The following is a 15,150-nucleotide window of genomic DNA, read 5'->3' as shown; positions in this document are numbered from 1 at the left end:
GCAATTGTCTTTTGCACATTTATTTTATACCCTGAGACTTTGCCAAAGTCCTTTATCAGTGCAAGGAGGTTTTAGATAGATTCTCTTGGGTTTTCAAGGTACACAATCATGTCATCTGCAAAGAGAGATAACTTGACTTCCTCTTTTCCTATTTGGATACCCCTGATTACCTTCTCTTTTCTGATTGCTGTAGCCAGGACTTCCAATACTATATTGAACAGGAGAGGTGAGAGTGGGCATCCTTGTCTTGTTCCAGTTTTCAGGGGAAATGTTTCCAATTTTGTCTGTTTAGGAGTATGCTGGCTGTGGGTTTCTCATAGATGGCTTTTACTATTTTGAGGTATGTTCCATGTATGCCTAGATGTTCGAGTATTTTTATGAATAAGGGGTGCTGAATTTTATCAAAAGCTTTTTCTGCATCTAATGATATAATCATGTGGTTTTTATTTTGACTTCTGTTGATGTGTTTAATTACATTTATGGTCTAACAAATGTTGAACCAGCCTTGCATCCCGAGGATGAAGACTACTTGGTCATGATGGATGATTTTTGAGATGTGTTGTTGAATCCAGTTTGCTAGGATCTTGTTGAGAATTTTAGCATCTATGTCATCAAAGATATTGGCCTGTAGTTCTCTTTCTTTGTTGGGTCTTTACCTGGCTTGGGTATCAATGTGATGTTAGCTTCGTAAAATGATTTGGGAAGAGTTCCATCTTTTTCAATCGCCTGGAATATCTTCAGTAGGATTGGTATCAGCTCCTCCTTAAATGTCTTATAGAATTCTGCTGGAAAGCCATCTGGACCAGGGTTTTTTTTTGTAGGTAGTTTTCTTATTACATAGTCAATCTTCTTGATTGTTATTGGTCTATTTAGGGTCTTAATTTCTTCTTGTTTCAACCTAGGCAGGTTGTGTGATGTCAGAAAGTTCTCCATTTCCTTAAGGTTTTCAAGTTTGTTTCCATACAAGTGTACATAGTAGTCTCTAATGATCTTTTGTATTTCTTCAGGATCAGATGTAACTTCATCTTTTGTGTTTCTGATTGTGTTTATTTGGGCTTTTTCTCTCTTTTTCTTGGTCAATCTAGCTAGGGGACCATCAATCTTGTTTATCCTTTCAAAGAACCAGCTTTCGGCTTCATTGATTTTTTGTATTATCTTTTTGTCTTCTATGTCCTGGATTTGGGTTTTTATTTTGGTGGTCTGGATTCTTCTGCTGAAATTAGGGTTTTGGTGGTCTTGCTTTTCCACCTTCCTTAGGTGGTGTGTTAGGCTATTGATTTGTGATCCTTCCATTTTCTTCATGTGCATTTGTAGGGATATAAATTCCCCTCTTGCTGAAGTCCAGCTCCAGCAGGTCAGGGTTTCCTGAAAGAGGGACGGCGTTGGCACAGGAGAAAAAACTTGGACACTGACTCTGCTGCAAGCAGGACAAATCCCGATTTATTGTCTTTTCCAACTCCTTTTCTACCCTACATGTTTTTTGTTTCCCAGACAGTTACAATTGAATGAACCAGACAGGCAATGTATCTTAGTTCACCCTGTTTTGATCTTAAAACATTATCATCCTAAACTATAAATTTTATAAACTTCTAACACTTTTTAATGATTACCATTTCTTAATGTCCATACAAAACTTACTTATTCCTATAACTATTACATTATAAATCACTATCAAGTTCTAAGCACTATAATTATCACATAGATTAGCAAGTCACACCTGTGACCTTTACATAGCAATTTGCAACTAGCTGGGGTAAAGCAACATTTTCAAGGTTTCTTAGCCGCAAGTTGGCCTGACTAGTTTTCCCTAATTTCACACCTGGTATTTACAATGTGCATTAATTATTTCCTGCCAGGGAGAATGAGTTTTAATGTTTGGACTCAAGTCACCAGAATTACAAACCTCCTTAACAAAGGGAAGTAAAGGCAAGGGTGCTCTAATATTTATGAGATTGTTAATTTTCTCAGACTCAAGTCACCAGAATTACAAGCCTCCTTAACAAAGGGAAGTAAAGGCAAGGGTGCTCTAATAATAATGAGACTGTTAATTTTTAAGTATAATTTACCACATGTAGAAATTAAGAAATTAAGTAAATGTAATTTTTGCATTGACACTCTTCCTAAAAATACAAACTGTAACTTCTCCAATTTCTCCAAATAGTCACCAATCAGAAGAAATAAAACCTTACAAGTAATAATCTACCCACACCTGATATTTAAAATCTCTATTGATAATTTCCTGGCAAGGCCAATGAGTTCCCTAACAAACATTAAATCGAGCACTTTCTGATAACAAAAGTAGAAGAAGCAAGGGTCTCAGCTGCCCAGGTTTGCCTTGTGACCCGGGGTCTTCAGCCCTCTGGTCTTTGTCAGCAGGAAGGCCTCCATGGCTGGCTCCCGACACCTTCTTACTACAGCTTTCATGGCGTCCCAGAGATTTTGGTAAGATGTTTCTTCATTTTCATTTGTTTCCAGGTACCTTTTAATCTCTGTTTTGATTTCATTATTGACCCAGGAGTTGTTTAGCATCATGCTGTTCAGTGTCCATATCTTTGTGGGTTTTGGGGGAATCTTGTTGGTGTTGATGCTTATTTTTATTCCACTGTGGTCTGAGAAGTTTTCTTGAATGATTTCATGAAATGTTTGTTCCAGTGTGATCTCTGACTCTCTCTCTCTGCCTCAGGAAGGCCAATTACTCTTAGATTGAGTCTCTTGAAGTAATCATTCATCTCCTGAAGGTTTTGTTCTATCTTTTCAAGCTTCTTTTCTATGTTTTTGACAGTTTGGGTTAGTTCTATATTTTGGTCCTCAAATTCTGAGATTCTTTCTTTTGCTTGGCTAATTCTGCTTTCCATGCTAATTAGTTTGTTATTTATTTCCATCACGGTATTCTTTACTGCTGTTATTTCTGTCATCAGTTCCTTCCTATTTTTCTCTTGTCTCTCCTCAATTTTTAAAATTCTCTCTATTAATGCCTTGATATCTGGGTTTGTTGCTTGTGACCAGACATTCTAGGGGTTCTTCTTTGTTTGTGTTCTGAAGTCTATTTTCTCAGTGCCTGACCTCCCAGGGGTCTGTGTGAGCCCTGTATTCTTCTTTTGGTTTTTCCTCATTTGTGCAGATTTTTTCTCCCTACTTTTCCCCCTTCCCTCCACTTCCCCATCTTCTTTAATTCTGTTATTCAGGGGTGGAGGAGTTTCTTTTACTTCTGTTTGTTCAATCTCCTATTCTTCCTAATGTGTTTCCTCTTGCTTTGTTCAGTTCTGGAGTTGGACGTGGGTTGAGGGCAGTCCTTTTTGTAGTTTTGGGATTTAATTAAGGGGGGAGCTGTGATTCAAAATCTCTCTGCAGATCCCGGTATTCGCCGACAACTGTATGGATAGTCTGAAACCCACTTCCCACTGCCTTGGAGTCTGTCCATGTAGTGGGGTTGTAGGTTTACTTCCTGAAAGTAAAATGAGGTTAACAGAGGGAAAGGAATGGAGCAGGCAGTGGGGGGTAGGGGGGTGGAGAGAGAGAGGAGTGAGAGGGAAAACAGTTGAGTGTACCAACTGGTAAATGAAAAGAGACACAAAGACTGAAACAAATATAAAGAAAAACAATAACCATGACTGAAAACTAATCAACAACCATATAAAAAGCTAAAACATACAATGATGCTAACGTACACACTGACCAACCTCCTTATTGGTGTGCTATTCCTTTATACAAAGATGGGGTTTACAGAGAAATAAGAAAAAAGGAAAAAGGAAAAGAAAAAAAAAGAAAAAAAGGGGGGAAAGGGATAGATTAGAGTCAGTAGACTAACAGAACCAGCCAAGCACACTCTGAGACTTTTCCTTTAAGTCCAATGTCCTTTCAGCTCTGATTTCTAGCTGTCTTTGCAGGCTGGTAGAATTGTTCACCTTTAGGGTCAGTTGCTCCTGGCCTGCTGTGAAGAACAGTTCAGATATGGGCTCCCTGCCCAGTCTATTACTGAGATCTGGCTTTTTCTATTTTTCAAGAGGGAATGAGCCTCTGCCATTCCTGTTTTGATGTTGTTACCTTGGTTCCCCAGCCAGTGGTGCTATCTTACGGCTACAGTCCAGAGGGGAGTGAGCTGGTTACGGATCCGTCACCTGCCACAGCAACTTCACAGTGGGGAGTTCCACAGGCTTTTCTCTGGGCTAGGGGTGTGGTGTGGCACTGGCAGCAGCAGTTGGGCAGTGGTGATCTCAGAAGATCCTGCTTGCGGGGGCTTCATGGTCTGAAGTCGTGGGTCGCTTCAGGCATGAGGTGGGAATGACCACAGCGGTGGCATCCATGACTGCAGGAGTAGCCCAGACCACCGTGATATCTGAGTAGTGACGGCAGGTGACGGTGTCGGCTGAGCTCCTTATGAAGAGCCAGCTGCGGAAGATGGGAGCAGCAGCTCTTGGGAGAGAGCTAGATCTTTATGGGTGTTCTCTTTCGCAGAGGGTCTCACAGACCATGCCGCCCCGTTGCCATCTTGCCGGAAGTTCAGCTTTTTGTTTTGTTGATTTTTTGTATTATCTTTTTGTCTTCTATATCCCGGATTTGGGCTTTTATTTTGGTGATCTGGATTATTCTGCTGAAGTTAGGGTTTTGGTGGTCTTGCTTTTCCAACTTCCTTAGGTGATTTGTTTGACTGTTAATTTGTGATCCTTCCATTTTCTTCATGTGCGTTTGTAGAGATATGAATTCCCTTCTTACTACAGCTTTCTTAAAAAGTGATTATTGATTGGGAGTTTTCCTTCATGTGCACTCTTTGTGTATGATCTATATTTGCTTCAATCCTGGTCCAAATGGGTTGCACAGGTCCAACTCACTTCTTGTATCAGTAGATTAACTTGAATCTTTCACTCCTTACTAGTGGTTTAATTTTGGATCTTACACATGTTGAGATGTTTTATTGGATGCTTGGCTTCTACATTCATTTTATGTATAAACCCAATGCCCTCAAAAGCAAAAATCTATGTTCAAACTATTTTAATAAACTACATATCCCACGTAAGAGAAAAAACTAAACAAGTCGTATCTCACAAACCTGTTCTTTGACCCAAAAAACAGATAAACTGAGTCAAGCCAGAGCATGCAAGAGAAACTGTCTAAGCTCAAACTCTTTTAACCAGTTCTATCTAAAACATAAGAGTAACTGACCTAACGGTAACTCCACATGGCTTTTTAAAACAATTGAGACAAAGTATACATGACATAAAATTTACTACTGTAATCATTTTAAGTGTACATTTTAAGTGGCATTAAGTGCATTTTCATTGTTATGCAATGATCTCCACCATTCATCCACAGAACTCTTCCATCTTGCAAACCATAACTCCTCATTCTTCCTCTTTCCTCCAACGCCAGCAACCACCATTCTACTTCCTGTCTTTATGAATTTGATGGCTCTAGATATTTCATATAAGTGGAATTATACAGTATTTGTCATTTTGTGACAGGCTTATTTCACTTAGTGTAATGTCTTTAAGGTTCATTTTATGTTTGTAGCATGTGTCAGAATTTCCTTCCTTTTTAAGGCTAGATAATATTCCTCCCCATCTTTCTGTGTTATTAGTAATATTTTACATATTCCATCTTATGTATAGGCCACATTTTATTTAATTAATTAATTTATTTATTTATTTTGAGTTAGAGTCTCACTTTGTCACCCAGGCTGGAGTGCAGTGGCATGCTCATGGCTACCACAGCCTTGACCTGCTGGACTCAGGCAATACTTCCGCCTCAGTCTTCCAAGTAGCTGGAACTACAGGTACATGCCACCATGCCCAGTTAGTTTTTGTCATTTATTGTAGAGACGAGGTTTCATCAAGTTGCCTAGGCTGGTCTTGAACCCCCGGGCTCAGGCAATTCTCTCACCTTGGCCTCCCTAAGTGCTAGAATTACAGGCTTGAGCCACTGTGCCCAGCCTAAAGACCACATTTTATTTATCCATTTATCAATCCTGGTCCATATGGGTTTCACAGGATTTGGAATTACAGGTTGGACACAGTGGCTCACACCTGTAATTCCAAATCCTGTGAAACCCATTTGGACCAGGATTGAAGCAAATATAGTCATATACAAAGAGTGGATATGAAGGAGAACTCCCAATCAATAATCACTTTTTAATCACCCTGGGATTGCTTCTACTCTTTGACTATTGTGAACGTGACTGTGAATATAGGTGTGTATCTGATGACTCTTGTGTTCTAAGGATAAAATCATTGACTTTTCCAGCAACTCCTGTTTCAGAGTCTGACTAATCCTTGCCAAAGACATTTAATTCCAGCTTGCCAAACTCAGTAAGTACCCTTTTATAACTTTTATCTTTGATGTCTCGTGATTCCTCTGATATATACTCTCCCTTGCTGCAACAAGCTAATAAACTTAATTTTGGCTCTGTGTGTATTCCTGATAGGCTTTAGCTGATGAGTTTTCTAAAGATGCTATCTGTGAAGTGTAGTGTCCTTCATAGACACTCAATAAGATGCAGTGTCTTCTCTCAGCTGACCATGCAGAGTAACAGCTGTGAAAGTCGCCAGTGTGAGTGGTATCTTGTGTCCATTCATGTTCTCATCTCAGAGGATGAGCTCATGGGCTTGCTAAGCTTTTGAGCTCATCACCCAGGAGATTATGTTAAGTAGAGGTTAGTGAGGTGGTAGAACCAGAGGCAGATTTTAAAAATGACTGTGCCATCTTCTGGAGGGAACTCTCTTACCTTGGAGGCAACTAGTGTCAAAGATCCAGCAATCATAGAGGGAAGCTCCTCTGTAGAATGAAGAAGCTAGTAGAGCTTGAGCTTGGTGGGCTCTTGACCCGTTCGTGGGCACCCCCTCTTGTTTCCCCACCCCTAGGTAGGACGAGGCACCATGGTAGGAAAACTAATTCTTTGGGAGTCATCAATATGTCTGAATTTATGTATTTATTTATTTTTCTGAGTTTGAGTCTTACTCTGTTGCTCAGGCTAGAGTGAAGTGGCATGATCATAGTTCACTGCAGCTTTGACCACCTGGACTCAGGAGATTCTTCCGCCTCAGCCTCCCAAGTATCTAGGACTATGGGAGCATGCTACCGTGCCCGGCTAATTTTAAAAATATTTTGTAGAGACAAGGTCTCACTATGTTGTCCAGGCTGGTTTCGAACTCCTGGACTCAAGCAATCCTTTTGTCTTGGGGTCCCAAAGTGCTGGGATTACAGGCATGAGCCACCGCACCGGCCAATATGTCCAAATTTAAATGGAAGAAGAATAGAAGAGGCTTCTAGGGAAGAGGAAACAATTGGCATAAGTAAATAGCTAGAGGCATGAAAGTGTATGTGTGTGTGTGTGTGTGTGTGTGTGTGTGTGTGTGTGTGTGTGTGGGTGTGTGTGTGTGTGTGTGTGTGTGTATTTGTATAAACGTAGGTCTGAAATGGGCTTTTTAGCATACTACTCTCTGCCCCTCCATTATCACACAAACTAAGCATTTGCACAACCAAATTCTTCATAAGGTACATTTCCCAGTCAGACTCTCAGTCATGACCCAACGTTCTTGGAAACTTCTGCAACTTATGGGGCAACAGCAGTTTGTACTGATAACTTGAGTATAATGACCAAAAATTTAGAATAGACTTCACATCACTTGGTTTGCTCCTCATTTATCTTTTCCTGACTTGCTTAATCAATATTGTATACTGCTGACTAGCTTTTATGTCCTTACGCTGGCATGCCTCTTATTTCCCTCTTATTCCCACATCTTCATGGGTTTTTATATTTGGCTTATTCTGATTGGCTGCAATTATCGCTTTTCATTCTGTTGTTAATGATTTCTTTTTTTCCCTGGGCAGCAGCTGGGTGATTTAAGTAGTAGGAACCCAGCTCCTTATATTGGGTATGGGTATATTTTTCAGCCTCACATTTCTACTGGTAGCTGGTTGTTGATCAGAACTACAGAAAGTTCTTTGGGATAATTAAGTTGCTTCTTCTATTTCTAGTTTCTAATAATTTATGAAAAGTAAGGCACATGTATAGCAAACAAAACAATCAGAATGACCAAAATATTATACCACAATAAAGAAGTTAGTATTCTATACATGACTAAATTCATTAAAAAAATCTGTGAGCTGGTAGCCTCGAGACTGACTCTAATACATTATTTTAGGAACAAATCAGACACCTCCCCTAGTCTGCTTAACAAAATATTGTTTTCCATTAAGAGCTTAGCAATTTGTTCAAGAGGCATGGAATCCCTGAACAAATGGGCCATTGGAAAACTAATTAATGACACTCTGCATTAGTAACATTCTTAACTTTATAAGCAGACACTAACTCATAGCTGAAACAGAAATGTAAAATCACTTTAAAAGCAACTTAACCTTTATTATTTAGTACATACCTAGGGAGGAATACTGTATGTTAAAAGCATTTACCTGACACATATATAGAAACAATAAAGCCCAGGCTGGTAATGTAGCACACATAGCTAAAGAGAAAATGTCAGCATTCACAATAGAGATTTATGTTCTCAATTAAGCAATTCAATTATTGGTCTAAGGGAGGTACCATTTCTTCAAACAATTTTAAAAGTCCCTGGACACTAATTTTTAACCAATTGTACTCAAAAGCACAATGGTGACTCAAAAAGGAGAAAAAGTTAGAGACACATTTCATAGACTCTTACAAACTTTTTCTCTTCTCTATTTCTTACTTCTTTAGATGGGATCATTCTTCTATTTCATTGAGTAATAATTTGTCTTTTACCACAGACACTTGAAAATGGTCAGGAAAAGAAGATCCATGGGTTGTTGGTGTCTGTATCAGTCAGGACCTAATAGAAAAGAGGAGGGAGCTTCAAACACGGACCACTCCAGAAGGGTTCATGTACACAAGTGGGGGTGTGAGGGAGCCACAGTGGGAAACGCAGTGACATGGGCATCCCAGTCTTTATCTGCCCAGCCCCTAACAGCAAAGGAGGGGAGCCATTCAGGATGAGAAGAGATATACACAGAGTTGCCCATTTTGGAAGGGTGGGTAGGACTGTGTCCAGGGACAGAGGCAACTTTGCAGGGAGGCAGCTGGGGCAAGAAATAAATACTCCAACCTCACCTTTCTCCCTCCTCTAATCTCTGCCGAGCTCCCCATCTGCTGAATCAGCCTAAAGCCGTAGGGCTTGGGGCCCTTGCTGTGATCTATACAGATCAGCCTCCTCTTATTGTGGAGAAACAATACATCTACAGGGGCAAACTTAGTCCTATGGTGTTTCTGTAAGAGACATAGGGAAAAAAAAGTTTATCCTACTGTCCCATGCAACACAAAACACTGAACACTCCCCCTCTGGTCATCGAAATTAGTGGGATTTCCCCCTAACAATAACTAATGCTCCAGAAGACATCAGCTAGATAGCCTACAATTTGACTCAATTCTGACACTATCTACCTGGAAGTAGAGTCAGTCAGGTTAAGGGCTCAGTCCAGCAAGCCTGCCTCCACTGCAGATGCCAGACACAAACCCCAAGTTGTCATCTGTACTTCTGAGCGACCAGCCATAAATCAGGGTTCCCATCACCCTCTCTTTGGGTTGAACTCACAGAACTCAGTGAAACACTTTTGCTGGTTTCTTATAAAGTACATTATGAATGGCCAGATAGAGGGATGCATAGGGCAAGGAATGGAGGAAAGGGTGTGGAGCTTCTGTGACCTCTCTGAGCATGTCACCCTCCAGGAACCTCCATGTGTTCAAAAATCCCAAAACTCTCTGAGTCTCATCCTTTTGGGTTTTTATGGAAGCTTCATTACATAGTCATGATTGATGACATCATTGGTCATCGATGATCAACTCAACCTTCAGCTCCTCTCCCTTCCCCAGAAGTCAGGGTGGGGCTGAAAGTTCCAACAATCTAATCACATGGTTGGTTCTGCTGGCAACCAGTTCCCATCCTGAGGCTATCCAGGAGCCCATCAAGGGTTGCCTACTAAGAGTTAGAACAAAAGACAGTCCTATCACAAGGAAATTAGAAATGTCCTAGGAGCTCTGTAAGAGACCAAACATTGGTAAGAGACCAAACATTAGAACAAAAGATTCCCTTTACCATCTAGAACAATGCCCTAGCATCCTTCAGGGTGAGTTTGAAGGCTGCATTTGAAACTTTGCAAGAACAGAAGGATAGAAAACAAATTTCAGAGGTAAGAGCGCCTCGGTTGTCTTCTTACGTGTGCTAGTGCAGGATTACATGCTGGGTGTGAACAGGAAGACCGAAAGCAGTTTCCGATGGTACTCATGCTAAAATAATCCAAACAAACAACAATGTTCTGACTCGGGAGATGTTGATGCCATTGATCTGGGGCGGGGCCTTTGCATCAGTATATATTAAAGAAATGAGGACCCTGTGTTTTTGAGGTTAAGTGTCCTCCTCAATGAAACATAATAGAGTGTGGACATACTGTGTTTGTGGAGATAATGGCTTATCATAACTCAGGAAGTTGTGCAAGAAATGCAACTTAATATTTTTGTCAATGAATCTAATTTCTATCAAGTTCCTATCCTGCTGAGACTAACACTTGCTTATTTCAGGTTAAAGTCAGTCAATTCACAATCCCCTTGTCTTCCTAGGGTAGATTTACAGCATTGGGGTATTCATGACATCTTGGCATGTGACTGGCAAGGTGTCTACCTTTCAGGAGATGTTCCATCCTATTCAACATCCACTGATCTCTGGTGTCTGTCCTGCTTCCCTGAACCCATTGCAGAGGTTCCCACCAAGTACTCAGCCATAGGATTCCTACCATACCAGGCAATAGCCTTGTCCCGCCTTGAAAGCTTTTCAGGTGTGCTCTCTCTCAAAGCCATACGGGAAAGGGCTTATCTGTTCCTGGGGTCTCCTCATCCAGATGTGTGGAGACTGCCTTAAGAAGCACAGGGCTCAGCTGCTGGGAGAACATGTAGAGTTAGGGTCCCACTGTGACAGTGCCTTGGGTCCATCATTCCAGGCACCTCCTGTGGCTTTCCCTACTCTGCTTTTATAAGCCTGGTGATGAGGAGACAAGAGAAGGTTTGCTGTCTGCTCTTATACTCCAACCACACTAGGTGTGCTATGCCCACCTCAAGGCTCATCCTACGTGGCTCCAGGTCGGGGTTCCTCTGGGGCTGCTCAACAGAATAGAACTATCTCATTCTCCTCTCTGATTCTTTTCCCTTTGCCAACTTGGTGGGTCTCTACCTAGTCCAAGGATCACAGTGAGCAAGATTGAGCTGGTTTGGTCTAATGTGTGGTCTTCTAAATAGTTCTCTCATACTTGGATCGTAGCCTTTGAACAAAACCTAACTGCATTGATAATTATGAAGCTGGGTGATAGGTACTTGGAGGTTTATTACACCACTTTTTCTACTTGTGTATATGTTTGAAATTTTCTATGCTATAAAAGGTTGGAAAAAATTTCAAAAAGACAAGAATTTGTTATATAGATTCTGTTTTCCGTGTGAAAACCCCCCTAATCAGTGCTTCATGACTAGATTTCTGAGTGGTGGAGCTGCAAAAATTAAAGGAGTGTGTGTGTCTCTCTGTGTCACTGTGTCTGTTCTGTGTGTATCTGTGTCTGTCTCTGTGTGTCTGCCTGTGTGTATAACTGCTTTGGTGTCAGTGTATGGATCAGTGTGTGTGTCTTTCTGAGTGTGTGTGCCCATGTATCTGTGTTTACATATGTCTCTTTGGGTTTGTGTGTGTTTGTGTATCTGTGTATGTGTCTATGCATGTCTCTGTGTGCGTGTGTGTGTGTTTGTGTGTGTGTGTGTGTGTGTGCACCAGAATAGGCCCAGTGGAGCACCCGAGGAGACCCCTCCTCCTCATACCCCAGCCCAGTCACTTTACTATGTTCCTACCTTGCCCTAGGAGCTCTGTGTCAGAATCCTGGTCAGAGACCAAACATAACAAAAGAGTCCCCTAGCATCCTTGTCTACAAGGGTTTAAGGAACACTGTCTCAGAAACTGGGGCCAAATATATATTTATTGTTATATCATAATATTGCAGTGTCTCAGCCTGTCTTGCCAACCCTGAGTCCTCTCAGATACGCAGAGAGAGTGTCTCTGCCTATCTGCTGACTGCTCAGGGTCCTGGAAAATTGTTTTAGACCCTCATGTCCTTGATTTAGGCCTTGACATGCAGGACTTCTACCAGCATTGCATTTGCCTCCTGTGTTTCCTGTGCAGGCCGTTCCCCATTCTCTCTTCAAGGCCCCTCCTTGATTCTACCTGCTCTCCCCTCCCACCCTCTCTGTGCTCCTTACAGCTCAGTCCCCCTCTCCCACGGTGACTGTGGGCTGTCTCTGTCCTGGAAGGCCAGGGCCCTTTGGAAAGCATCTTTGCCCTTCGGCTTCATTGAAACGTTCAGAGCCTGGTGCTATCTCCTCACCAGCCCTGTTCTCTAAGAGCCCTTGGGGCTCTGAGCTCTCAACCACTTCAAGTGTCTCTAACGCCATAACAACACCATGCCAAGCCATGATTTGTTAATGCTTTGAGAGTCACAAGGGCTGGGAATAGAGCAGCCTGAGGGATGAGCAGCCTTACCCCACAGGCCATGGCCCTTCTGGCACTGAGCTTTCCTTTGAGAGGCAGCCTGAGCCCCAAAGAGAGTAGGATGCCTGCTGGTCATCCACAGTGCCAGGGTGGGAGGACCTGCACAATCTACTTGAGAGACTCCTGCCAGGTTCCTACTAGACTAGATTCTGACTAGACATCCTTTAGATTGGCTCCATGTCTGCTTTTTTTTATCTTCTGGCTCTCAGATCCCAGCATCAGCCTGGGCCCAGACTCTGGAAATGTGCTGTACCTGGTCTCTCTGGCACTCCCTGTGTCTCTCTGGCAGTTCCTCTATTTGTTGGGGGCCTCCCCAACACTCCTTGGTGCAGTCCTCTGCCGGGAGAGCCATATTGGAGGTCTCCAACATTTCTGGCTTAGTGCTACATTATGTGGGGTCTGTCCCACCAACCTGCACCTCTTTGGCATTTTTGGTTGCTTCTTACGTGGCCAGGCTCAGATCTTATGGTCTGCAGACAGCTGGGGCTGGAGATTTTGTTTAGAGTAGTGTATTAAGGTTCTCCAAAGAAACAGAAACTAGGTCATGGAGACCTAGTGACTAGGGCTATGTGTATGCGTGTGTGTGTGTGTATACATATATAAGAAATTTATTTACAGAATTGGCTAATGTGATTATGAAGGTTGGCAAATCCAAAATATGCAGGGTGGACCAGCAGGCCCGAGATCCAGGGAGACTCTGATGTTGCAGTTCAAGTCCAAAGGCTGTCTGCTGCAGAATTCCCTCTTGCTCAGGGGCGTTCAGTCTTTTGTTCTTCTCAGGCCTTTAACTGATTGGATAAGACCCATCTACATTATGGAGGGTTGGTAATCTGTTTCACTCTAAGTCCATCTATTTAATTGTTAATCTCATCCAGAAACACTCACAGAGAAACATCCCAAATACTGTCTGACCACATATCTGGGCACCGTAGGCCAGTCAAGTAGACACATACAATTAACCATCACAGCAGACCTTAACTCCAGAGCCCAATGCTGGTGTTAAGCATTGACCTACAGATGACACAGCCCGGTCATGGTGACCTTCAGGAGCACTTGCTCAGTGGTCCCTTTTCTTGGTGGTCTGAGATACCATCTATGAGACTAAAAGGACTCAAATCTTCATAGCATTCTGAAAGAGGCCTTTGTTAAATCCCTCCACTTTCCTTCTTCACCCTAAAACAGGAAAAGGAAATTGCTCCCGGGCTCTGCTCTTTCACTGAGGTTGGCCAATTCAAAGGCATGCCATTAAAAACAGCCTTCCCTCCAGAGGCTGCCTGGATGAATTCCCCTGGAGTTCTCCCGTGAAAGCACATCTGTCAGGGCTTACGAGCCCATCCAGTCTTGCCTCACTTGCTAGCAGGTGCAGAGACATGAGCAGTTGCAGCCACTTGCCTGTGTCCTTTGGGTATTCTGTGTGACTTCTGAAAGCCATTCGCGTTAGCTCCAGCTTTGATCTTTTTCCCAGAGGGGATGGGAAGTTGTAGCCCTGCTGTGTTTGAGGACTCCAAACCCTTGTTCACCGCTCTGGACAAGTGCTCACTGAGGAGACTCCACTGGATCCTTTCTAATGACAGGGGCCTCTGACCTCAGACACTCCAGCTAGGACTTGCAAGATAACGAAGAGAATATAAATCCAGAGTGGAATTCCCTGGCCCTTGCCCACTGTCCTTCTGTTTGGGTCTGCACTTGTCCCTGTGGCTTTATTTTATACCACATGCCCCACCCAGCCAGCTTTTACTCACATTTGGGACACTTCTTGGAGACCTGCTAAGTTCCTGCCCTGTGCTGGGTGCTAGGAGCATAGGGATGAATCAGACACAGCACTGGTGGGGTCCACTGGGGGTTATTGGAGCAGTTAGTGCCATCACCCTGCCCCACCCCCAGAAGCCTGCTCTGCCATCATTGCTCTGGCAGTGTGATTTCAACAGCTCATGCCTGCTGCTCTTTGTCAGGGGACTGTTCTAGGGCAATTAGAGCCACTTTGTACAGAGGGGTCTTGGAATTTGTTTCCACCCTCCCTCTCCAACCCGGCTGCCACGAAGCAAGGCATGTCAGGTGTGGAGTATGGAAGCCCAGTTCCTTGCCTTGGTTTGGGATGATTCTGAGGTGTGGTTTACCCTCTTGAGTTCCCCTGGAGGTTCAGCCTGAAGCCATCTCTTTTGCCTGAGATCACTCCCTGGCTTGCCTTCCTCCTTTTCTGGTCTTTTCTCACTCTCTCTCTACTCCCTCACCATCTTCCCTGGGAGAACATCCTTCATAAATCACTTATACGTGATTCTTCTTCTCAAAGTCAGCTTTTGAGAAGTCTGTCCTAAGGCAATCACAGAGACCTAGTCAGAAAACAAAATCATATGACTAAGTTTAAGGGGTGATGGAACACAGTTCAAAGACTCTCTCTCTCTCTCTCTCTCTCTCTGTGTGTGTGTGTGTGTGTGTGTGTGTGTGTGTCGCAGAGGAAGGTGCATCAGGGAAGGTTTCATGCCACCAGGATTCATATGTAGCATTGGTGTTGGTGGGAGTGCAGGGGCAACGTCAGTCTGCAGGGCTGGTAGTGTTGGCGGTGCACACACTGATGACTACAGGTGCTTGGCAGTGGCGGCAGAGG

Source organism: Carlito syrichta, unplaced genomic scaffold, assembly GCF_000164805.1.
Source record: "Carlito syrichta isolate Samal-C Ts95f unplaced genomic scaffold, Tarsius_syrichta-2.0.1 Scaffold56974, whole genome shotgun sequence".
In the NCBI taxonomy this organism is placed as follows: Eukaryota; Metazoa; Chordata; class Mammalia; order Primates; family Tarsiidae; genus Carlito; species Carlito syrichta.
This window is presented reverse-complemented; position numbering follows the sequence as displayed.